The sequence below is a fragment of the Vulpes lagopus genome, chromosome 7 (assembly GCF_018345385.1).
Source record: "Vulpes lagopus strain Blue_001 chromosome 7, ASM1834538v1, whole genome shotgun sequence".
Classification (NCBI taxonomy): Eukaryota; Metazoa; Chordata; class Mammalia; order Carnivora; family Canidae; genus Vulpes; species Vulpes lagopus.
In genome coordinates this window covers 81,860,530-81,884,695 of record NC_054830.1, presented here as the reverse complement: position 1 = coordinate 81,884,695, position 24,166 = coordinate 81,860,530, and the positions used below count along the sequence as shown (strand labels likewise).

At 42.3% G+C, this 24,166-nt stretch overlaps 1 protein-coding gene across 5 annotated transcripts in view; it reads left to right on the top strand.

Moving 5' to 3' along the window:
• Window positions 1-14,024: 14,024 nt before the first annotated feature.
• Window positions 14,025-24,166, top strand: part of UBAP1 (ubiquitin associated protein 1) — a 61,812-nt gene continuing 51,670 nt past the window's right edge. For all 5 annotated transcript variants that reach the window (XM_041763429.1, XM_041763424.1, XM_041763427.1 and 2 more), the window contains exon 1: window positions 14,025-14,222. The gene's annotated coding sequence lies outside the window, so the exon portion shown is untranslated. The remainder of the gene's footprint in view (window positions 14,223-24,166) is intronic.

Sequence of the window (24,166 nt, the reverse complement as noted above, 5' to 3'; positions counted from 1 at the left end):
GGAGCCTGATATGGGACTCAATCCAGGGTCTCCAGGATCACACCCTGGGCAGAAGGCAGCGCTAAACCACTAAGCCACCAGGGCTGCCCAAGATTTTATTTGTTTATTCATGAAACACACACAAAGAGAGAGGCAGAGAAATAGGCAGAGGGAGAAGCAGGCTCCATGCAGGGAGCCCGATGAGGAACTTGATCCCAGAACCCTAAGATCACGCTCTGGGCCTAAGGCAAGCACTCAACCGCTGAGCCACCCAGGTGTTCCATCCTTCTCGAAGCCTTTTGACCCCTCCTTTCACCATCTCCCACAGCAGTTCTGACATTTCTACTTAATTTGTTATGAACCTATAGCATTCTCTAAGCTCTTAAGAGCCATCCAGGCAACATGTTACAACTGTTTCTCAGGGTTCTTGTGAGGGTGTTGAATCCCATGTCCCAGGAGAATGTTCCCATATTGATAACCTCTTTTTCATCCAACTTTAGGTTCAACTTTGCCCTGCTTAGACCAAGTATCAGAATTCTCAGAATATAGTCCTTTTTATATTCCCCTGGCCTCTGTCAGTATATATTGGTTATATTCTACAGCTCTGTTAAAAATACTCCCTTCCTCCCTTATCATGCCCTGCTCATTTGTTACTTAATCCTAGTTATTGGTCTAATGGCCAGGTTAAGATGTTGGGATAATCCAGATGGGGAGGACCATTTTTTATAGAGCAGAGATTTCTGCATCATCTTCAAGCCAGGGGAAATTTTTTTTTTATTTTTTAAGAGAGGGAAAGACAATATGTAGAGTTGGTAGAGGGATAGAGGGAAAGGGAGAAAGAATCTTAAGCAGGTTCCACTTCTAACATGGAGCCAGATTCGGGGCTCAATCTCATAACCCTGAGACAGTGACCTGAGCCAAAATCAAGAGTCAGACGCTTAACTGACTGAGCCATCCAGGCACCCCCCAAACTAACTTGTAACAAGAAGGAGTGGGCAACTCATAAAGATCTCAAGGTTATAAAGGCTCCAGGAAACTGGGAATTCTAAATTTTCAGGTAAATAGACCCAGATATTCCCATCTCATGCCTCCCATTTCCACCCCTTGTCAATCAAAATTCTAACTTAGGTGTAGCCAATTTACTATGACTGAGAATTTAACTTCTCTGGAGCTCTTCAAAATCTCGTAATTAAGCCCTGAGCCTGATCTTGATCCTTAGGTTTTTCTACCCTTTGGGGGCAGGAGATGATAGACTCTATACATTGCCAAGAAGGCCCTTTGACTTTTACACTCAGCCTTTTTCCAAAGTATCTATTACTCTCTCAACAACAAACATCCTATTACTTCTCAAATGCCTGACACATCATTTTCTCCCACCCCCATGCATTCCATTCCTCAGGCAAAACATCCCAAATTATCACTGGTAAAAATCTGAACAATTGCATTACTATCACATGCAGGCGCCAACAATGCTCCACTCACCACTAGTGATGGTCTCCTCATTGTCTACAGGCTGGTGAGTGATCCCACTCTCAAATCTCATTTATTTTTTAAAATATTTTATTTATTTATTAGAGAGAGATTGAGAAAGCGTGTGCACGTGCAGAGGGTCAGAGGGAAAAACAGCCTCCCCACTAATCAGGGACGCCCTCTCCACCCCTGTCCCCGCTTCCCGCCAATGCCAGGGCTTTATCCCAGGACCCTGAGATCATGATCTGAGCTGAAGGCAGCTGCTTAACCAACTGAGCAGCCAGGTACCTCTCAAATCTCATTTAGAATTTGCTTTCTTATATCACTCCTGGCAACAGTTACTGTTTATCAGGTTCCCCAGAAATCAGACAGTGATTTGAATCCAGAAAGTTTATTGGACAGGTGCTTAGGATCACTTGTGGGAAAGTGAATGAAGCAGGATTTGGACAGAAGTTGCTGCAATTCATTCTCAAAAAAGTCTCAGTCCAGGAGCCTGACTGGCTCAGTCAAAAGGAAATGTGACTCTTGATCTTGGGTTTGTGGGTTTAAAAACAACAACCCCAAAACAAGAAAGCTTCCATCTATTCCAGGCAGAGTATTGGAACTAGGATGGTCCTATTTGGGGCCAGGATAAACAGGTCTTTTTACCCTGAAACTATCAGTTTTTTAATATAATTGCCTTGGGGAAGAGCGCATGATTTTTATTTTTATTTTTTTGAGGGCATGATTAAATTAAATTAAATTAATTAATTAATTATTTTTTTGTACTCATGATATATATATATATTTTTTTATTTATGATAGTCACAGAGAGAGAGAGAGAGGCAGAGACACAGGCGGAGGAAGAAGCAGGCTCCATGCACCGGGAGCCCGATGTGGGATTCGATCCCGGGTCTCCAGGATCGCGCCCTGGGCCAAAGGCAGGCGCCAAACCGCTGCGCCACCCAGGGATCCCTACTCATGATATTTGTTTATTTTTTTTTATGATATTTGTTTAGATGCAATGATATCATGTAACATATAACTATTGCTGTTTTACACTTTCACATTTAGAAAATGATTCTTCTTACTCAAATTCTTTATAGGTATCTATAATATTAGTTTTTGTTGTTTTATTTTTTTATATATCACCTACAAAGGCATTTTTAAAATCTTTTTTATTATTTATTTTTTTTATTGGAGTTCAATTTGTCAACATATAGCATAACACCCAGTGCTCATCCCGCCAGGTGCCCAGTCACCCAACCTCCTCCTCCCTTTCCACCCACCTCCCTTTCCACTATCCCTTGTTCGTTTCCCAGAGTTAAGTGTCTCTCACGTTTTGTCACCCTCACTGATATTTTCACTCATTTTCTCTCCTTTCTTCTTTATTCCCTTTCACTAATTTTTATATTCACCAAATGAATGAGACCATATAATGTTTGTCCTTCTCTGATTGACTTATTTCACTCAGCATAATACCCCCCAGTTCCATCCACGTTGAAGCATATGGTGGGTATTTGTCATTTCTAATGGCTGAGTAATATTCCATTGTATACATATACCACATCTTCTTTATCCATTCATCTTTTGATGGACACCGAGGCTCCTTCCACAGTTTGGCTATTGTGGACATTGCTGCTATAAATATTGGGGTGCAGGTGTCTTGGCTTTTCACTGCATCTGTATCTTTGGGGTAAATCCCCAGCAGTGCAATTGCTGGGTCGTAGGGCAGATCTATTTTTTTTTTTAATTTTATTTATTTATGATAGGCACACAGTGAGAGAGAGAGAGAGAGGCAGAGACACAGGCAGAGGGAGAAGCAGGCTCCATGCACCCGGAGCCCGACGTGGGACTCGATCCTGAGTCTCCAGGATCGCGCCCTGGGCCAAAGGCAGGCGCCAAACCGCTGCGCCACCCAGGGATCCCAGGGCAGATCTATTTTTAACTCTTTGAGGAACCTCCACAGTTTTCCAGAGTGGCTGCACCAGTTCACATTCCCACCAACAGTGCAAGAGGGTTCCCCTTTCTCCACATCCTCTCCAACATTTGTTGTTTCCTGCTTGTTAATTTTCACCATTCTCACTGGTGTGAGGTGGTATCTCATCGTGGTTTTGATTTGTATTTCCCTGATGGCCAGTGATGCAGAGCATTTTCTCATGTGCTTTTTGGCCATGTGTATGTCTTCTTTGGTGAAATTTCTGTTCATGTCTTCTGCCCATTTCATGATTGGATTGTTTGTTTCTTTGCTGTTGAGTTTAATAAGTTCTTTACAGATCTTGGATACCAGCCCTTTATCTGATAGGTCATTTGCAAATATCTTCTCCGATTCTGTAGGTTGTCTTTTAGTTGTGTTGACTGTTTCTTTTGCTGTGCAGAAGCTTTTTATCTTGATGAAGTCCCAATAATTCATTTTTGCTTTTGTTTCCCTTGCCTTCCTGGATGTATCTTGCAAGAAGTTGCTGTGGCCAAGTTCAAAAAGGGTGTTGCCTATGTTCTCCTCTAGGATTTCGATGGATTCTTGTTTCACATTTAGATCTTTCATCCATTTTGAGTTTATCTTTGTGTATGGTGTAAGAGAATGGTCTAGTTTCATTCTTCAGCATGTGGATGTCCAATTTTCCCAGCACCATTTATTGAAGAGACTATCTTTTTTCCAGTGGATAGTCTTTCCTGCTTTGTCGAATATTAGTTGACCATAAAGTTGAGGGTCTACTTCTGGATTCTCTATTCTCTTCCATTGATCTATGTGTCTCTGTTTGTGCCAATACCACACTGTCTTGATGACCACAGCTTTGTAGTGCAACCTGAAGTCTGGCATTGTGATGCTCCCAGCTCTGTTTTTCTTTTTCTTTTTCTATTTGGGGTCTTTTCTGTTCCCACACAAATCTTTTATTTTATTTTATTTTTTTGATAGGCACACAGTGAGAGAGAGAGAGGCAGAGACACAGGCAGAGGGAGAAGCTGGCTCCATGCACCGGGAGCCCGACGTGGGATTCGATCCTGGGTCTTCAGGATCGCGCCCTGGGCCAAAGGCAGGAGCTAAACCGCTGCGCCACCCAGGGATCCCCCCACACAAATCTTAAGATGATTTGTTCCAACTCTCTGATGAAAGTCCATGGTAAAAAAAAAAAAAAAAGAAAGTCCATGGTATTTTGGTAGGGATTGCATTAAATGTGTAAATTGCCCTGGGTAGCACAGACCTTTTCACAATATTTATTCTTCCAATCCATGAGCATGGAATGCTTTTCCATCTCTTTGTGTCTTCCTTGATTTCTTTCAGAAGTGTTCTGTAGTTTTTAGGGTATATAGATCCTTTACCTCTTTGGTTAGGTTTATTCCTAGGTATCTTATGCTTTTGGGGAAGGCATGATTTTAAGTGAAGCAGCTCTTCTTGGGAAGGTTGTATGGAGTGCTTAACCGCAAACTATCAGCCATTAACACTCTCCTTAGCTGGGAGAGTGAATGCTTCAGTTTTGAAGTGTGGAGATCTGGGGTACTAAAATACACTTCCTATTGTTTGAACCATTTACAATGGGAAAATATTCTGTGTTTTGTGTAGTAAAAATGTGTTAAAGCATTTTTTTGAAAAGACTATTTATATTTTAAGTAATCTCTACACTCAATGTGGGGCTTGCAGTTACAATTCCAAGATCAAGAGTCTCATGCTTTACCAATTGAGACAGCCAGGCAGCCCTGGAGCATTTTAAAATAAGCAAATGGGGGTCCCTGGATGGCTCAGCAGTTTAGTGCATGCCTTTGGCCCAAGGCATGATCCTGGAGTTCCGGGATGGAGTCCCACATCAGTCTCCCTGCATGGAGCCTGCTTCTCCCTCTGCCTGTGTCTCTGCCTCTCTTTCTCTCTGTGTCTCTCATGAATAAATAAATAAATAAATATATATATATATTTTAAGATTTATGTATTTATTTATGATAGACAGAGAGAGAGAGAGAGAGAGGTAGAGACAAAGGAGGAGGGAGAAGCAGGCTCCATGCCAGGAGCCTGACGTGGGACTCAATCCCGGGACTCCAGGATCACGCCCTGGGCCAAAGGCAGGTGCCAAACCACTGAGCCACCCAGGGATCCCCAATAAACAAAATATTAAAAAAATAAAATAAGCAAACAAAAAGGAGAAATTACAAATTACCCATAATCCTTCCACCAAGAATTAACCACTGTAAATATTTTGGCATATGTCCTTTCAGAATTTCAAATTCAAAATTATATTGTGTGTATGTGTGTAGTTTTACAAAAATGAGCATATTAAATATATGGTTAGTAGCTCTTTTTATTTTTTTATTTTATTATTTTATTTATTTATTTTTAAAAAAGATTTTATTTTTATTTATTCATGAGACAGAAAGAGAGAGAGAGAGGCAGAGACACAGGCAGAGGGAGAAGCAGGCTCCATGCAGGGAGCTCGACGTGGGACTCGATCCCAGGCCTCCAGGACCAGGTCCTGGACTGAAGGCAGCGCTAAACCTCTGAACCACCCGGGCTGCCCAGTAGCTCTTTTTAAACTTAGCAATGTTTTATAAGCATCTTTTCATATTTACATACTTCTATAACATCCTTCTTTTAGACTTTATTTTTTAGAACAGTTTTATATTTATAGAAAAAATTGAGCAAATAATATGGAGAATTCCCATAAACCCCAATCCCACCACAGGTTCCCCTATTATTAAATCCTTGCATTAGTGTGGTACATTTGTTACAATTGTAACATGACCCAAGCAGAAGCAAGTATTGATGCATTATTATTAAGGTTCATAGATTATATTAAGTTTCACCCTTTGTTTTTTGCAGTTCTATGGATTTTGACAAATGCATAATGTCATGCACTCACCATTACAAGTATCATGTAGAATATTTTAGGACCCTAAAAATGATGTATACTTCACCTATTTATCCCCCTTCCCTAACCTTTGGCAACCACTGATCTTACTGTGTCTATAATTTCGTCTTTTATAACATCCTTTTTGGGATACCTGGGTGGCTCAGTGGTTGAGCATCTGCCTTTGGCTCAGGGCCTGATCCTGGGATCCAGGATCAAGTCCCTCATTGGGCTCCTTGTGGGAAGCCTACTTCTCCCTCTGCCTATGTCTCTGCCTCTCTCTCATGAATAAAAAATAAAATCTTAAAAAAAAAAGACTGTATAACATCCTTTTTAATGCTGCATAGCATTGTCTCATGTGGATTTATCTTGCCAACCCCCTATTATGGGACACTGATGCTGTTACATCACTTAAAGAAAAGACTAGAATGGTAATACCATAGCAGCAAATCTAATTTTGCTGAGCTGGCACAGGATTTACTTGCCCACATACTCAACCTTAACTTATTCCGGTATTTCATTATCTTTGGGCAAAGGAACCTTTTCGATCTCACACACTATCTTGGAAACCAGAAGTAAACATCTGGCATTCACTCTGATGGGAGAACCAAAGCAAAGCTGTAAACACCATCTGCTAATTTTTCCTTCCAAAGGAGTCTTTCCAATTTCCGGAGGGTTCTCTTTGCAAATTCCTCACCGTCACAGTTAGCAGCACCAGAAGCAAATGAAATCATTGAGATTTCTAATGAAGTTCTGGGCTAGGAGGATGAGCTTCCAGAGCTTCCTCTTGCACAGATCCATATCCTCACAGGCTGCCTCTACTCTCCTTCCATTGGTGCCAGCCTCTGCCTCCTCAACCAGGACAGCAATGTATAGATATGTACTTTGTGCTCACAAAAGTGCCTGATTGAGGGGTCCAGAGAAGGCTAAAATCCGGTTGCACTCAGGTTGGTGAGTTTTATACCATGGTATTGTATCCACAGAGCCCAAAGCAGGGCTCAATCCCAGGATCCTAAACTCATGACCTGAGCTGAAACCAGAGTTGGAAACTTAGCTGACTGAGGTACCCAGGCGCCCATTTCTTTTACTCTTCTACGGGATGACCCTTACCTCACATGGTTCTTTCTCTTTTTTACTAGGTTTTCTACTGTTTTTCATATCTGGTTCTCTATCTCTCTCTTTGATTTTTTTTTTTAAAGATTTTATGTATTTGAGAGAGAGAGAGAGAGAGAGAGAGAGAGACAGAGATAGCAACAGAGAGCACAAGCTGGGAGAAGAGGGGGAAGCAGACTCCCCACCAAGCAGGGAGCCCGATGTGGGGCTAGATCCCAGAACCTGGGAGACCATGACCCAAGCCGAAGGCAGACACTTGACCAACTGAGCCACCCAGGCACCCCTCTCTCTTTGATTCTGTCAAGTACCCAATAGCTTTTTGAGGTTGGTCATTATATCTCTGCTCTGAAAAACTACATTTCTGAGCTTCTTTTGCCAACTGAATACTAGTTAGATTCCATCAGTGGGAGGCACTGGCAGGCAACTGGAGGGGGAGGAAGGAAGCAGTCAGGGTAATTCTTCCTCTCTCTTATGGCTGTGAGAGCATCTTCTAGCAGTGGCTGTTATCTCCCTGGTTTCCACTTTCCTTCCTTCCTTGGTTCCAAGTCCTGCTGCCTACCCTCTTCCAGGCACATCCTGTTCCCTCTAGAGCCATAATAAGAGTTTGGTGTGTACTTTTTCAGTCTGTTATCTATGTTTAAATATCTAAATCTATAGTTATTTATTTAAAAAAATTTCTCTTCTAAGTAAACTCTATGCCACATGTGTGGCTTCAACTCATTATCCTGAGATCCATAGTCTCATGCTCCACCATGTTCTGCCGACTGAGCCAGCCAGGCACCCCTCGAAATCTACATTTATATCTATGTCTGCATTTATATCCATCTATCTAGTTGTTTCTTTTCTACAAAAGTGGATACAATATGCATTATTCTGTAACTTGCTTTTTACTCCACAATATATTGTGACAGTTACTGCCAAACTGCTCTACCAAAAGATTTCACCAATTTGTACTGCCATCAACAGTATATAAGTATGCTTATTTCTCCATCCACAATGGCAATGGATGTAATTAATCCTTCTAGCTTTTGCCAATTTGTTAGGTGAAAAATGGGGCCTGTTTTCATTTTTAAAAATTATTGGTCATGTTGACCATATTTTTTATATGTTCACTAGCTATTTGCATTTTTTTTAAAGATTTATTTATTTCAGAGAGAGAGAGAGAAAAGAGGCTCCCCATCTTATTGCTATGGGCACTCTTCATTCTACCTGTTTTTTTTTTTTTTAAGATTTTATTAATTCATGAGAGATACAGAGAGAGAGAGGCAGAGGGAGAAGCAGGCTCCATGCATGCAGGGAGCCCAACATGGGACTCGAACCCAGGTCTCCAGGATCAGGCCCTGGGATGAAGACGGTGCTAAACCGCTGAGCCACCTGGGCTGCCTCCATTCTACCTGTTTTTTTTGTTTTTGTTTTTTTTACCTGTTTTTTAAGGCCTAACTTAAATGCTTCAATTTTCCATGCAGTCTTCTGGGTGCCTGGGTGGCTCAGTCGGTGAAGCGTCTGCCTTCAGCCAAGGTCATGATCTTGGGGTCCTGGGATTGAGCCCCGCGTTGGGCGCCCTGCTCAGTGAGGAGTCTGCCTCTCCTTCTCCCTCTGCCTCTCTCCCCTACTCATGTTTTCTCTCCCTAGCTCTGTGTGCTTTCTTTCTCAAAAAAAAAAATTGAAAAATCTAAAAAAAAAAAAAATTCCATACAGTCTTCCTTGATTTCTCAAGTCTATCCAAACTTTCTCCCCTCTCTATTCCTGAGGCATGGAATGTACCACCTAGGAACTGAGATAATTTTCTGCCAGGTACCACCATTATCTGCACACCTGTCTGCTTCCCTCACTTGACTTCCTCAAGAGTATCCTTGTAGACTCATGATGGCTGGCATATGGTAGGACTTAGTAAATGCTGGATAGCTAAAGATTGAGAGCTTGTTATTTTTCCCATCTCTGCTTTTAGATCCACCCCAAAAGCCTAGTGTATGAAGGAGGGGAGAAAGAAGAGGAGAAATGGGAGGAGTGCAAGCTGGTGCCTTTGGCTTGGAGTGCCGCTTCTAGGCTAGCTGGTGCTGGCACTGTCTAGATGCTGGCACTGGGAAGGAAAGACTTTGGGCAGGGGTAGTAGAGGACCGGTATCCTGTTCAGCTTCTTCCCGCCCCAAAGAGAATTGCCATTGGGATTCACACCTGGAAACTGTCAAGTATGAGTCACTCTTAGAAAGGTGAAGTTTTTGTTTCCTACCTCATTTCCATTTCTTAAGAAAGGGTTGTGTCCATGGGGGAATAGGAGACAGCAGGCTGGACCAGAAGTGGATGGTCAGAAACCTGATTCCCACCTAAAGTAGGAAGGAAGAGGAAAAACTGAGGCTGGTGGGGAAATCTCACAAGTCCTTATCTGATGCAGGAGGCTAGCCTCTGGTTTCAGGGAGGTCTACTCTTAAAGGCACAGGCCCAGCCCTCCAAAAGTTTTCCCTTCCTAATCCGCCATGGCACCATAGTCTTCTGATTCCTTTTCTACTTCTCCCTTTTATTTTTTTAAAAAGATTATTTATTTATTTATTTACTTATTTATTTATGAGAGACAGAGAGAGAGGCAGAGACAACAGGCAGAGGGAGAAGTAGGCTCCCTGCAGGGAGCCTGATGCGGGGAGCTCAATCCCAGGACCCTGGGATCATGACCTGAGCTGAAGGCAGATGCTCAACCATTGAACCACCTGGTGCCCCTCCTTTTCTACTTCTCTGGTCACTATTTTTCCATTCTTTTTCTGCTTCCTCTTCCCATGCCCTATTTGTTAATGTTCCAGAGGGTTAATTTTAATCCGATTTTCCATTCTTCTAGACAAACCTGCAAGAATTTGACTGAGGTAAAAAAACTTAAGGTCAGGGATGCCTGGGTAGCTCAGTGGTTTAGCACCTGCCTTCGGCCCAGGGCATGATCCTGGAGTCCCGGGATCGGGTTCCACGTCCGGCTCCCTGCATGGAGCCTGCTTCTCCCTCTGCCTGTGTCTCTGCCTCTCTTTTTGTGTCTCTCATGAATAAATATGTAAAATCTTAAAAAAAGAATCTTTTTTTTAAGATTTATTATTTATTTATTCATGAGAGACAGAGAGAGAGAGAGAGAGAGAGAGAGAGATGGGCAGAGACACAGGGAGAGGAAGAAGCAGGGTCCCTGTGGGGAGCCCAATGTGGGACTTGATCCCAGGACCGCAGGATCATACCCTGAGCCAAAGGCAGAGTCTCAACCGCTGAGCCACCCAGGCGTCCCTTAAAAAAAGAATCTTAAAGTCATCCATGAGTCCTTTCATTTCTTCACACTGTGCATCTAATCTGTGAGCAAATTTTTACTGCTCTACCTTCAAAATGTACTCAGAATCCTAGCCATTTCTAATCACCTTCAGTGCTACTACAACTCTACAGTACTACCTAGGACTATCATTTCCTGCTTGGATTACTGCAATAATCTCTAAATGGTCTTTCTTCTTCTTCTTCTTCTTCTTCTTCTTCTTCTTCTTCTTCTTCTTCTTCTTCTTCTTTTAAAGATTTTATTTATTCATGAGAGACACAGAGAGAAGGCAGAGATACAGGCAAGAGGGAGAAGCAGGCTCTCTGTAGGGAGTCCGATGTGGGACTGGATCCCAGAACTCCTAGATCACACCCAGAGCCCAAGGTAGATGCTCAACTGCTGAGTCACCCAGGCACCCCAAACCTTGTCCTTCTTCTTCTTTTTTAAAAATATTATTTGTTTATTTATTCATGAGAGACACAGAGAGAAAGAGGCAGAGACACAGGCAGTGGGAGAAGCAGGCTCCATGCAGGGAGCCCGACGTGGGACTCAATCCCGGGACTCCAGGATCATGCCCTGGGCCGAAGGCAGGTGCTAAACCACTGAGCCACCCAGGGATCCCCCAAACCTTGTCTTTCTTAAGCTTATGCTCAGTGTAGTAGCTAAAATGATCCTACTAAAAAGTTAGGTCATTTTCCTTCTCTGCTTACAACTCTCCAATGGCTTTCAGCTATCTTAGAATAAAAGCTAAAATCCTTAAAAAGATTTATAGGACCCTATGTGATTCAGTCCCCTGTTTTTTCTCTGGCTTCATCTCCCACCATTCTCTTTGCTCACTCCATTCCATTCACTGTTCCTAGACCATAGAAGGTGAACTTCCATCTCAGGGCCTTTGTACTGTGTTCCCTTGGATTGGCATTTTCTTTTCCTAGATATCTGCAAATATTTCACTTCCTTCAGGTCTTTACTCAGATGTCACCTTTCCCTGGCCATCCTTTATAAATTTCAATCATAGATGCATTCTATCTCCTTTCCTTGATTTTTTTCTTTTTCACACTTATCACCATTACTATTAGTCATTTTCCTCTAGAATATAAACTCTGTGAGAACAGGATTTTTTTTTTTTTTTTGAGGTGGGGAGTCTCTTCTATATGCTGCCATATTCCCAGGGCATAGGACACTGCTTGTTATTCTACCAGCACTGAGTAAATGCTTGTTGAATGATCAATGAAAATTTTAATTGCTTAAGGAGTATCAGTATATCATACATGTGTACTCCTTACCTCTTTCTGATTTCTTTTTTTTTTCTAAGATTTTATTTATTTTTTCACAAGAGACAGAGAGAGAGGCAGAGACACAGGCAGTGGGAGAAGCAGGCTCCATGCAGAGAGCCTGATGTGGGACTCGATCCCGGTCCCGGGGTCACACCCTGAGCCAAAGGCAGATGTTCAACCTCTGAGCCACCCAGGTGTCCCTCTTTCTGATTTCTAAGCTCACATTCTCACCTGAACATCTCTCCCGAAAATTTGGCATCATCTTAATTTGGACAGCTGAACTCATTATTCCCTCCTGTGACACTTCAGTAAACCTTACTTCTTTCTTGTTTCTGTTAAAAACACCCACCCCGCACCCCAGAACTTGGTTTTTCTTCTTTATGATTTATTCTCTCATGTAGCAGGTCTTCACATGGGAGTGTTGTTGAGTCAATCCCCTAAATCTTGGTTTAGTTTATCCCCTAGTCTCTATCTGCTGTCTCTGCTTTTTTTTTTTTTTAAGATTTTATTTTATTCATAAGAGAGAGAGAGAGAGAGAGAGAGGGAGAAGCAAGCTTCTTGCAAGGAATCCGATGTGGGACTTGATCCCAGGTCCTGGGATCACGCCCTGAGCTGAAGGCAGATGCTCAACCACTGAGCCACCCAGGTGTCCCTGCTGTCTCTGCATTAGTTCAGGTATGAATCCGTTACTGCAGAAGTCTGCCATGTAGTCTCCAGTCCATTTTATTCACTGCTACCATTTTAATTCTCTTAGTGAAGAGTTTTATTCAGCTCATTGCTCTTCCATAAACCAGTGGCTGCCCATTATTTATTGAATTAAGTATGCAAATAATCCAGAATAGATGATTTGCTATTTTCTGCTTACGTTAACTTCCCCCTTCTGGAACACCCATCTTCTTTCATAGTACCCTTCAAAGTACAAATATTCTCTGGATTTCTTTCTTCTTCTTCTCTTCTTTTTTTTTTCTTTAAGATTCCATCTATTTATTCATGAGAGACAGAGAGAGAGAAAGAGAGAGAGAGAGAGAGGCAGAGGGAGAAGCAGGCTCCAAGCAGGGAGCCTGATGCGGGTCTCGATGCTGCGTCTCCAGGACCACACCCCGGGCCGAAGGCGGCGCTAAACCGCTAAGCCACCGGGGCTGCCCTATTCTCTGGATTTCTGAAGAGAAAACAGGGCTGAAGAATTAGGCATGAGAGTGTACACATTCTTTTTGTTATTTTTAAAAGATTTTATTTACCCATTTGACAGAGACAAAGAGCTCAAGCGCAAGTGGGGGGCCCCCAGGGAGAAGCAGATTCCTTGCAGGACTCTCGGATCATGACCTAAGCCTAAGGCAGACGCCTAACGGATTCTGTCACCCAGGCTCCCTCAGTGTACACAATCATTATGTACCTAGAAAGTGTGGAGATGTAAATCTTTCCTAATCCCTTAGCCAAAAGCCAATTTTTCCAGAGTAATTAATGCACCTGTTAAGCCATTATCACTCTGATTTTTCCTGGAGTTAACTGTTAATGCTTCAATTTCTCTCACCAGGTAGGAACTTTTGGGAACAAAGATTCATCTCATGCAGTTATGAATCTTCTATGCACCTGATTCCAAGAGACAAAAAAATGCAGAAGGCAGTAAATGTTTGGGATTGGATTACCTAGTTTAAAGCGCTGGATGTCACAATTGGAGGGAGACTTAGAGGTCACCTTCTAACTCAATCTTTGTAAATGGGGAAAATGAGACCCAGAAAGAATAGGACTTGTACCACCAGATCACTGATCCGGGACCAGAAGCCAGACATTCTGATTCCCAAGTAGGTCTCATTATGAAGTCTTTGTGCGTCCTTTGGAGATTCTAGCCTCTCAGGTTCTCGCCTGGGCTGCTTCTCCAGCCTCTACGCCTTACCCTCTCAGTAACCGCCCCCCCCCCCTTTCCCTTTCTTTAGGTCAGCAAAGTCCATCCGTTCCAATTGCAGCGGTCCAGGCAACTAGAGTTGGGCAGTACAAGAGAGATTAGCTACGTCACCGTCGGCCCCTCCCATTGGCCCAAGGAGGGTGGAGCGCGACGCCATGACGTCAGACGCCCTAAGGGGCGGGGCGGTGAGGGGAAGGAGGAGGGAAATAGGACTTCAACATGGCGGCTGTGGCACTGGCGGTGGCTACGGTGACGGCCTGGCCCGAGGCGGGCAGAGTTGGAGGTGGTGGCGTTCGCTCTCCCTAGGGGCCGTCAGGAGCTCAGCGGGGACCGAGCCTGGGAGGCCGTCCGGCGCCAGCACCTTTCGGGTTCTGGGACATTAGCAGCAGCGGTGTTCAGGTGAGGGGGCCTCCCGCTGGGAGAAGTGGGAGAGGGGCGGAGTTGGGGGAGGGGACCGGTACCGGGAGACGGATGGGAGAGGATTCCCTGGGAGGAGGTTGGAGGCCGAGCGGGAAGAAAGGAGCTATAGTTGAGGGGGTGGGAGGCAGAAGGGGCCAGAGATCCGTGACTTGGGGAGGATTCTGGGAGAAAGGTCGGAGTGAGGGGACCAGAGTTGAAGGGGCGGAAGGCAGATGGGATGCGGAAAAAATGAGTTCGGATTAAGGGGACTAATACGTTACTGAAAGACAGGCGCGGTAGATGTGTATCTGGCTGGAGTGAGAGCTCGGTGGGAATTAGAGGATTTCGGGGAAGAGGACCCAGATTTTAGTAAAGAAAGCAACTGATCGGGAGTTGAGGGTGAGTTGGGGAAGTGAGATGCAGATTTACTTCTCCGTGAGGCGTTGAGATTAGGGAGAATGGGAGGACACCGGAGCCAGGGTGAGGGGGTCTTTGGGGTGTCTTTGACGTTGTCTGACCTTCTCCAGTGTGTTTATCTTGCCTCTTTTGTTTATTTCTTGGGTGGGGACTTAGCCATGCAGCCCACCTGGGCCTCAGAAACAGACCCAGATCTTTATTGTGGAACCTCAAGTTACTTTTCATTTATGTGATTTCTGTCAGGGATCTCTGACCTTTGGTTGTCTCCACACGTACTTGTTTCCAGACTAGCCTCTTGAAAATGAAAATACATTTTATATCAAGCTGGAATAAAAATTTGTGTTTTTAAACACCAGAGAGTGGGATGCCTGGGTGGCTCAGTGGTTGAGCGTCTGCTGGCCCAGGGTGTGATCCTGGATCCCAGGATCGAGTCCTACATCGGGCTCCCTGCATGGATCCTGCTCTTCCCTCTGCCTATGTCTCTCTCTCAATCTGTATCTCTCATGAATAAATAAATAAAATCTTTTTAAAAAGATAAAATAAACACCATAGAGTGTTAGAAAACCAGATTTCGTAATTTTGTTAACTATTAAATAGTTTGTGTTCTAACCCTACTTATTATTGTTTTCTCTTTCCTAAGTTTTAGTTATTAGCATTTGGGAAATTGAATAGATATGATGTTTCTCTTTGGAATTTTGTCACATTAGATGGGGGGAAGACAGGGCGTTTAGTATTTAGTGATTGCTAGTTTTTTTTTTTTTTTTGTAATATTTTATTTATTCATGAGAGACAGAGCGGGGGTGGGGAGTGGGGGTGGCAGAGACACAGGCAGAGGAAGAAGCAGGCTCCATGCATGGAGCCCAATGCAAGACTTGATTCCAGAATTCCGGGGTCACCACGTGGGCTAAAGGCAGATGCTCAGCCACTGAGCCACCCAGGTGCCCTAGCTAGTTCTTTCTAGCTAATGTCCTAAACTAGTTAAACTGAAAGTTTATGTATTATTTTATAACAAAGAATGTGAAATATTCAGAGCCTAAAAGAACTACATTTTCTGCATTAACCTATTAAGTGGAGTTTTATAAATTAAATTTTTATTTTTAATCTGTCCTATTCAGTCTGTTACCTTTTTTTTTTTTATATTTATTCATGAGAGACACAGAGAGAGAGAGAGAGAGGCAGAGACAGGCAGAGAGAGAAGCAGGCTCCATTCAGGGAGCCCAGATGTGGGACTTGATCCTGGGACTCCAGGATCACGCCCTGGGCTGAAGGCTGACGGCTCAACCACTGAGCCCCCAGGCGTCCCTCTGTTACCTGTTTGTTCAAAATTTACTGACTGCTGTCTGTTCCATTAAGAGTCATTCTAATTATGGAAATGGGAAAATTAATGTTTCTCTAACTTACTAACTTGCTATCCCTCATTGGAAGGAAAAGTGTTACTTTAGAAATGAAGACAATGGAGGAAAATTAAACTGTGTGGGTTTAAGAATTTCCTCAGTTTTTCTTTGACTCATTGCTTCATCGTGACATATTTTATGTGTATCTGGAATATTTTTAAAATTACTTTTATTGAAATATTTTTTTTATTTCTTAAAAATAATCTCTACAAGCAATATGGGGCTCAAACTCACAACCCCAAGATCATGCTCTCCTGACTCAGCCAGCTAGATGCCCCTGAAAAATTTTATTTTTTATTTTGATTTCCAAGACGACTGTAACAGTATCCTGATGTGATAATATTAATTAAGTCTGTAGACCATTCTTATCAATAGCTATTCACATTTCTTAGACTGGGCAATGTCACTTTATCTTGTGTGTCCGTCCTCCCTTCTTTCTTTCCTTCCTTCCTTTTAAAGATTTTATTCATGAGAGAGAGAGAGAGAGAGAGAGAGGCAGAGACATAGGCAGAGGGAGAGGGAGAAACAGGCTCCAAGCAGGAAGCCTGATGTGGGACTTGATCCTGGGACTCCATAGGGGAGAGCAGTAGAGGGAGAGGGAGAAGCCCACTCCCCACTTAGCAGGGAACTCGATGCAGGGCTCCATTCCAGGACCCTGGGATCACAACCTGAGCTGAAGGCAGATGCTTAACTGACTAGCCACCCAGGTGCCCCTGTTTTGAAGTTTTTAACATGGAGATGATTTCTTTTTTTTTTTTAAGATTTTATTTATTCATGAGAGACACAGAAAGAGAGAGACAGACACATAGGCAGAGGAAGAAGCAGGCTGCATTCAGGGAGCCTGATGTGGGGCTCTATCCTGGGACTCCAGGATCACACCTTGAGCCAAAGGCAGATGCTCAACCGCTGAGCCACCCAGGTGTCCCAACATGGAGATTATTTTGGGTGTAAACTTTTTTTTCTACAAGCAAACCAACCTCCCCCCGCCAAACCCCCCAGTACCATAAACTCATTATTAATCAGGTGATTTTCTTTAGACAGGCTTTTTCAAGAAATGCAAAAGTTAGTATGTGGTACCTTAAATATTAAATAGCTTTTTCTGGGTACTTGGGTGGCTCAGTTGGTTAAGCAGCTGACTCCATTTTGACTCAGGACATAATCTCAGGGTGGTGAGATTAAGCCTTGCATGGGGCTCCAGCTTAAGTCTCCCCCTTAAAAAAAAAAAAAGATTTTTCTTACAATCAAAAAAACCTTGAATTGAATTTTAGAAATCAACTGAGTTTAGATTTTGGCATAGCTTGGGCAACCCTGCTTCTATATCATAAAGATAAGTGAAAATCTGTCTTCTTTTCCAGAATCTAATTTAGGAAAGCCTTTCTGGTAGAGGAAGAAGGGTATTCTTCTAAACTGTACTGGACAATTTTGTAATATTGGAAATAACTTGAATTAAGAGTAGTATTTTCCTATGAATTGAGAGTTGTAATTTTACGCTTTAAAAATTTGAGGTGGGGATCCCTGGGTGGCGCAGTGGTTTGGCGCTTGCCTTTGGCCCAGGGCGTGATCCTGGAGACCCGGGATCGAATCCCACATCAGGCTCCCGGTGCATGGAGCCTGCTTCTCCCTCTGCCTATGTCTCTGCCTCTCTCTCTCTCTCTCTCTCTCTGTGACTATCATAAATAAATAAAAAATTAAAAAAAAATTTTTAAAAATTTGAGGTGAAAAAAAAATTCGAGGTGAGGGACGCCTGGGTGACTCAGCGGTTGAGCATGTGCATTTGGCTCAGGGCGTGATCCCGGAGTCCCAGGATCGGAGTCCCAGGATCGAGTCTCACATCAAGTTCCCGCATGGAGCCTGCTTCTCCATCTGCCTATGTCTCTGCCTCTCTTTCTCTGTGTCTCTCATGAATAAATAAATCAAATATTAAAACAAATAAAAAATAATTTTAGGTGAGAGTAGTAAGATTTTCAAAGGGAAAGGTGCTAAAACTGGACTTATGCTAATGAGGTGGGCATTGTTAAGCACTTTACATAATCTCTTCATCTTTGCAATGTGATTAGGTAGGCAGGTTGTGATACACATGCTTTTTACCTGTTGAGGAAATTGAGGATCAGTGAAGTTGAGTAATTTAAGGTTACACATCTAAAATGGTAGAGTCTAAATTTGGACTTGAATTTGTTAAACTTTAGTGATCAAACTATAACTGTTGCACTTTTGTCCCTCTTAGGCAGTCACAGGGTCATTCCAATTCCTATCAAGTGAATTTAAAGTATAACCACTATTTTAAAAATAATGCCTTTTTAAACTACATGTTCTCTTTGTAATAGTAGTGTAACTGGAATGATAAATAGTTCATTAAAATTGTAGTCAAGGGCAGCCCCGGTGGCGCAGCGGTTTAGCACTGCCTGCAGCCCAGGGTGTGATCCTGGAGACCCAAGATCGAGTCCCACATCGGGCTCCCTGAATGGAGCCTGCTCCTCCCTCTGCCTGCGTCTCTGCCTCTCTCTCTCTCTCTCTCTCTCTCTCTCTCTCTCTCTCTTTCTCTTTCTCTTTCTCTTTCTCTTTCTCTTTCTCTTTCTCTTTCGGTGTGTCTCGCATGAATAAATAAATAAAATCTTAAAAAAAAATTGTAGTCAAGGTGTCATTAGTATTCTAGGAGGAAATGAATACCTGAATATTTTGTACTTAACAAAATAAACTGGAGAAACTGGATAAGAGACTAAAAGTTTTCTTATTTGTATTGCTGAGTCAGGTCGGATTCAGTTCTTTAAGGACCCAAATTTGTATTTGGCAGTAGTCTGCATGTGTTCTCATAATTCTTAATTGGTCATTATCAGTTGCTTAATTGCTTACCAAACACTTCTAGTGGTTGAGTCACTGAATTGGCTTATGGTAATCGTGCATCTTGTGGTTACTGAGTCAAGAGCCAGCAGTATGTGTTTTGGTTTCCTCACTTCCTCCACAACACTTGATATTGTCAGACTTTTAATTTTTTTTTCTAAATCTAGTGGGCTTGAAATGGCATCTATTTTGTTTTATTAGCATTTCCTTAAGTTGAGCATCTTTTCGTATGTTCATTGGTTATTTGTGCTTCTTTGGTGAAGTGTATATTCAGGTTCTTTGCCTATTTTGAGTTTCTCTTTTTTGATTGACTTTTAAGACATTTTTATATAATTTTGTATACTAATTTGTTAACTAATAGGCTACAGATATCTGTTCTCGATTTGTGACTTCATCTCTTCATAGTCCTGGGATTGAGTCCCACATTGGGCTCCCTGCATGGAGCCTGCTTTTCCTTCTGCCTGTGTCTCTGCCTCTCCCCCCCCCCCCCCATATCTCTAAACAAACAAACAAATAAGGTCCATATTTATCACTTATTTTGCTTTCATGTCTAAGACATTTAATTACATGATAATTACCCCTTTTTCATGTGATTGATTCATTGAAGAAACCAGGGCATTTCTCACGTAGGTATGCTGTGTTCAGTATCTGTGCATTCTTGTGGGCTTTATTTATTTATTTTTATTTCTCTCTTCTGTAAACTAATGGTTAGAAGTTTGATTTAATTCATGTTTTTTATTTTTATTTTTTGATGGTGGGGGGAACAGTTACCACACAGATGGTGTTCTGTACTTCCTTTTGTATCACACTGGGAGATATATAATGAATGGTTGTCCCACTTTTAGTGATTCTAGTTGTGTTTAGACGGTGTCAGCCTGATCCTTCTCTTATAATATTCCCCGTTAATCTTGACCTAATTGTTTATTTTTTAAAAAGATTTTATTTATTCATGAGAGACACACACACACAGAGAGAGAGAGAGGTAGAGACGAAGGCAGAGGGAGAAGCATGCTGCATGCAGGGAGCTTGATATGGGACTCGATCCTGGAACTGTGGGATCATGCCCGGAGCCAAAGGCAGATGCTCAACCACTGAGCCACCCAGGCATCTTGTCCTAATAGTTTAGTATCCACTGATGATACTTGAATCAGTTACTTAATTAGTAAGTTGTCAAGTTGTATCATCATGCTATTTCTGTTATATTTATGTTTTTGAGGTACTATTCTTATCTAAAGAGCTTTCTGTCAGCAACAGACTTATGCTGTAGTGTAGTTCCTATTGAAAAGAGTGGATGAATACGCTTAATTATGAGGAGCACTGAGTATAGAATTGTTGAATCACTGTATAGTATACCTGAAGCTGCTATAAACACTATGTTAACTATACTGGAATTAAAATAAAAAACAAAACAAAACAAAAAAAACAAAAAAAAAAAAAAACAATAAAAAAGGAAAGGAGAATGAATGCTTCATTCTTTTAATTAACCAATTTCAGAGTAGAGTTAGTGTAACAGTCATCTCTTCTGGTAACAGGTTTGTTTGTTCGTTTTTAAAGTATCCACACCTAGTGTGGAGCCCAGCGTGGGGCTTGAACTCATGGCTCTGAGATAAAGACCTGCGTTGAGATTATGAGTTGGACACTTAACTGACTGAGCCACTTAGGTGCCCCCCTCCCTTTTTTGACTGTTGGTTTCCTTTAAAGATTTTGTTTATTAGAGATAGATGAGCACGAGTTGCGGGGCAGGGGCAGAGGGAGAAGCAAACTCCTCACTGAGCAGCGAACCCGACATGGGCCTGGATCACAGGACCCTGAGATCATGACCTGAGCCAAAGGCAGATGACCAACTGTCTGGGCCACCCAGGTGCCCCAGCTGTTGGTTTTCTAAGGATCTTTTCTTTGAGTATTATCATAAACTTGTGAATTTATACCATGTGTTTGAAAACTTATAGTCATTTTTTAAGATTTTAAGTAATCTTTAAAAAAGAAAGATTTTTAAGTAATCTGTATACCCAGGGCTTGAACTTGCAACCTTGAGATCAAGAGTCACATGCTCTATCTATAGTCATTGTTTTTGATCTACAGGTTTCATTTTTGATCAAGTTGGTAGGTATTTGGCATGAACTAAAAATACATATTTTTAAGTTTTATTTAAGTCATCTCTGCACTTAACATGGGCTTTGAACTCATGACCCCAAGATTAGGAGTCACATGCTCTTCCAAATTGATCCAACCAAGTGTTCTATAAGCTTTAAATCTTTGAAAGATTTCTTTCATATACAACAAATGGCCCAGGTTAATCTTATAAATTCTTCCTGTACATCTGAAAATGACCATTTCTCCAATAATGTTTTTTTTAAGATTTATTTATTTATTCATGAGAGAGAGACAGAAACACACACACAGAGGCAGAGAAGCAGGCTCCATGTAGGGAGCCTGATGGGGGACTCAGTCCTGGGACTCCAGGGTCATGCCCTGGGCCGAAGGCAGGTGCTAAACCGCTGAGCCACACAGGGATCCATTCTCCAAGAATGAATGCAGAACTGATATCAAGAGCTCAGAATGTGGGTGCCAGGGATGCTCATCAATACTGTCTTTGCTTCAACAAACTTTTTTTTTAAAGATTTTATTTATTTATTTATTTATTCATGAGAGACAGAGAGAGAGGGGCAGAGACACAGGCAGAGGGAGAAGCAGGCTCCATGCCGAGAGCCTGACGCAGGACTCGATCCCGGGTCTCCAGGATCGCGCCCTGGGCCAAAGGCAGGCGCCAAACCGCTGCGCCACCCAGGGATCCCATGTCTGCAGTATTTTGTTGTAGCAGCCCCAACAGACTAAGATAGTCTCATATTTCTCTCAGCAGGGTTTTGTAATTTTTATTGTGCAGGTCTTGTACATTTTTTGTCAGATATATTCCTGACTGTTTCATACTTTTTGGTGTTTTTGTAAATGATGGTTTTTAAATTTTTAATTTCTTTCTCTCTCTCTCTCTCTCTCTTTTTTTTTTTTTTTTTTAGGAGAGACTGTGTGCTTGTGAAGAGGAGGAGGGGCAGAGGGAGAGGGAGAGAGGGAATCTTAAGCAGCTTCATGCCCAGGGTGGAGCCCAACGTTGGGCTTGATCTCACAACTCTGAGATCATGACCTGAGCCAAAATTAAGAGTCAGTGCTTAACCAACTGAGCTGCCCAGGCACCCCTAAAATTTTAATTTCTGAATGTTCACTGCTGGTATATAAAAATGCAATTGATTATTCTGTGTTGATCTTATAGCCTCCAACCTTGCTAAACTATTGTATTAGTCTTGTACTTTTTTTATAGACTCCACCAGATTTTCAATAGACCATGTTGTCTATGAATACAGACAGGTTGTACATGTTTTTTTCCCAACTGGATGCCTTTTACTTACTTTTCATACTACACTGGCTAGAACCTCTAATACAGTGTTGAATAAATGTGATAAAAGTGGACACCCTTGCCTTATTCCTGAACTTCAGTAGAATGTCTTTTAACATTAGGTATGATGTGAACTGTAGGGTTTTTTTTTTAATAGATGGCCTTTATCGATTGAGGAAGTTCCCTTCTATTCTTAGCTTGCTGAGACTTTTTTTTTTTTTTTTTTTGCTGAGACTTTTTTTGGGAATGGGTATTAGATTTTGTTAGTTTTGTTCTTTGTGTGTTTATTGAGATCGTATAATTTTTCTCTTTTGAAAAAAAATTAAAAAAATTTTCTCTTTTGTTTGTTAATATGGTGGATTACATTGCTTTTTTTTTTTTTTTTTTTTTAAGATATATTTAACCAGGGATCCCTGGGTGGCCCAGCGGTTTGGCGCCTGCCTTTGGCCCAGGGCGTGATCCTGGAGACCCGGGATCGAGTCCTGCGTCAGGCTCTCGGCATGGAGCCTGCTTCTCCCTCTGCCTGTGTCTCTGCTTCTCTCTGTCTATCATGAATAAATAAATAAATAAAATTTTTTTTTTTAAAAAGAAGATATATTTAACCAATCTTGTGTTCTCGGAAAAACCGCATTTCATCATGATATATTATACTTTTTACATATTGTTGGGTTTGAGTTGCTTAAATTTTGTTGAATTTCTGCATTTATGTTCATGAGGGATATTCTGTAATTTTCTTGTAATATCTTTGGCTGTTTTGGTATCAAGGTAGTGTTTCTTTAATGTTTCTGTAGAATGAGTTGGGAAGTATTCCCTCCACTTCAATATGCTGGAAGAGTTTGTATAGAATTAGTGTTGTTTCTTCCTTAGGTGTTTCGAAGATTTCACCAGTAAAGCAGTCTGGGTCCTGAGTTTTCTTTTCTTTTTTCTTTTTTTTCCTAAGATTTTATTCATTCATGAGAGACACACACACAGAGGCAGAGACATAGGCAGAGGGAGAAGCTGGCTCCCTGCTCATCCTGAGATCATGATCTGAAACCAAAGGCAGACACTCAACCACTGAGCCACCCAGGCATCCCTGGGTCCTGAGTTTTCTTTATGATGAGGTTGTAATTTACAAATTAAATTTCTTTAATAGATACAGGGCTGCCAAAGTTATTTCTTCTTCAGTGGTTTTTGGTAGTTTGTGGTTTTTAACAAATTAGTTTATTTCTTTTTAAAAAATATTTTTAGGACAGCCCGGGTGGCTTGGCGGTTTAGCACCACCTTCAGCCCAGGGCGTGAACCTGGGGACCGGGGATCAAGTCCCACGTCAGGCTTCCTGCATGGAGCCAGGGAGAGGGAGAGAGAATCTTACTTTTTTGGGGAGAAGGGGTAGAGAGAGGGAGAGAGAGAGAGAGAGAGAAAATATCTTAAGCAGATTCCATGCTCAGTGTGGAGCCGCACATGGGGCTTCATCTCATGATCATAAGACCATGACCTGAGCCGAAATCAGGAGTTGGACACTTAACCTACTGAGCCATCTAGGTGCCCCTAGAAATTGGTTAATTTAAAAAAAAAAAAAAAAGAAGGACACCTGGGTGGCTCAGTGGTTGAGTGTCTGTCTGCCTTCAGCTCTGGTCATGGTCCCGGGATCCTGGGGTTAGGTCCTACAAACAGGGGTTTCCCCGCCCGGGGGCCTGCTTTTTCCCCCTTCTTCCCAAGCCTTTTACTTTTCTCTATCTCTCATGAATAAATAAATAAAATTGTAGTCAAGGGCAGCCCCGGTGGCGCAGCGGTTTAGCACTGCCTGCAGCCCAGGGTGTGATCCTGGAGACCCAAGATCGAGTCCCACATCGGGCTCCCTGAATGGAGCCTGCTCCTCCCTCTGCCTGCGTCTCTGCCTCTCTCTCTCTCTCTCTCTCTCTCTC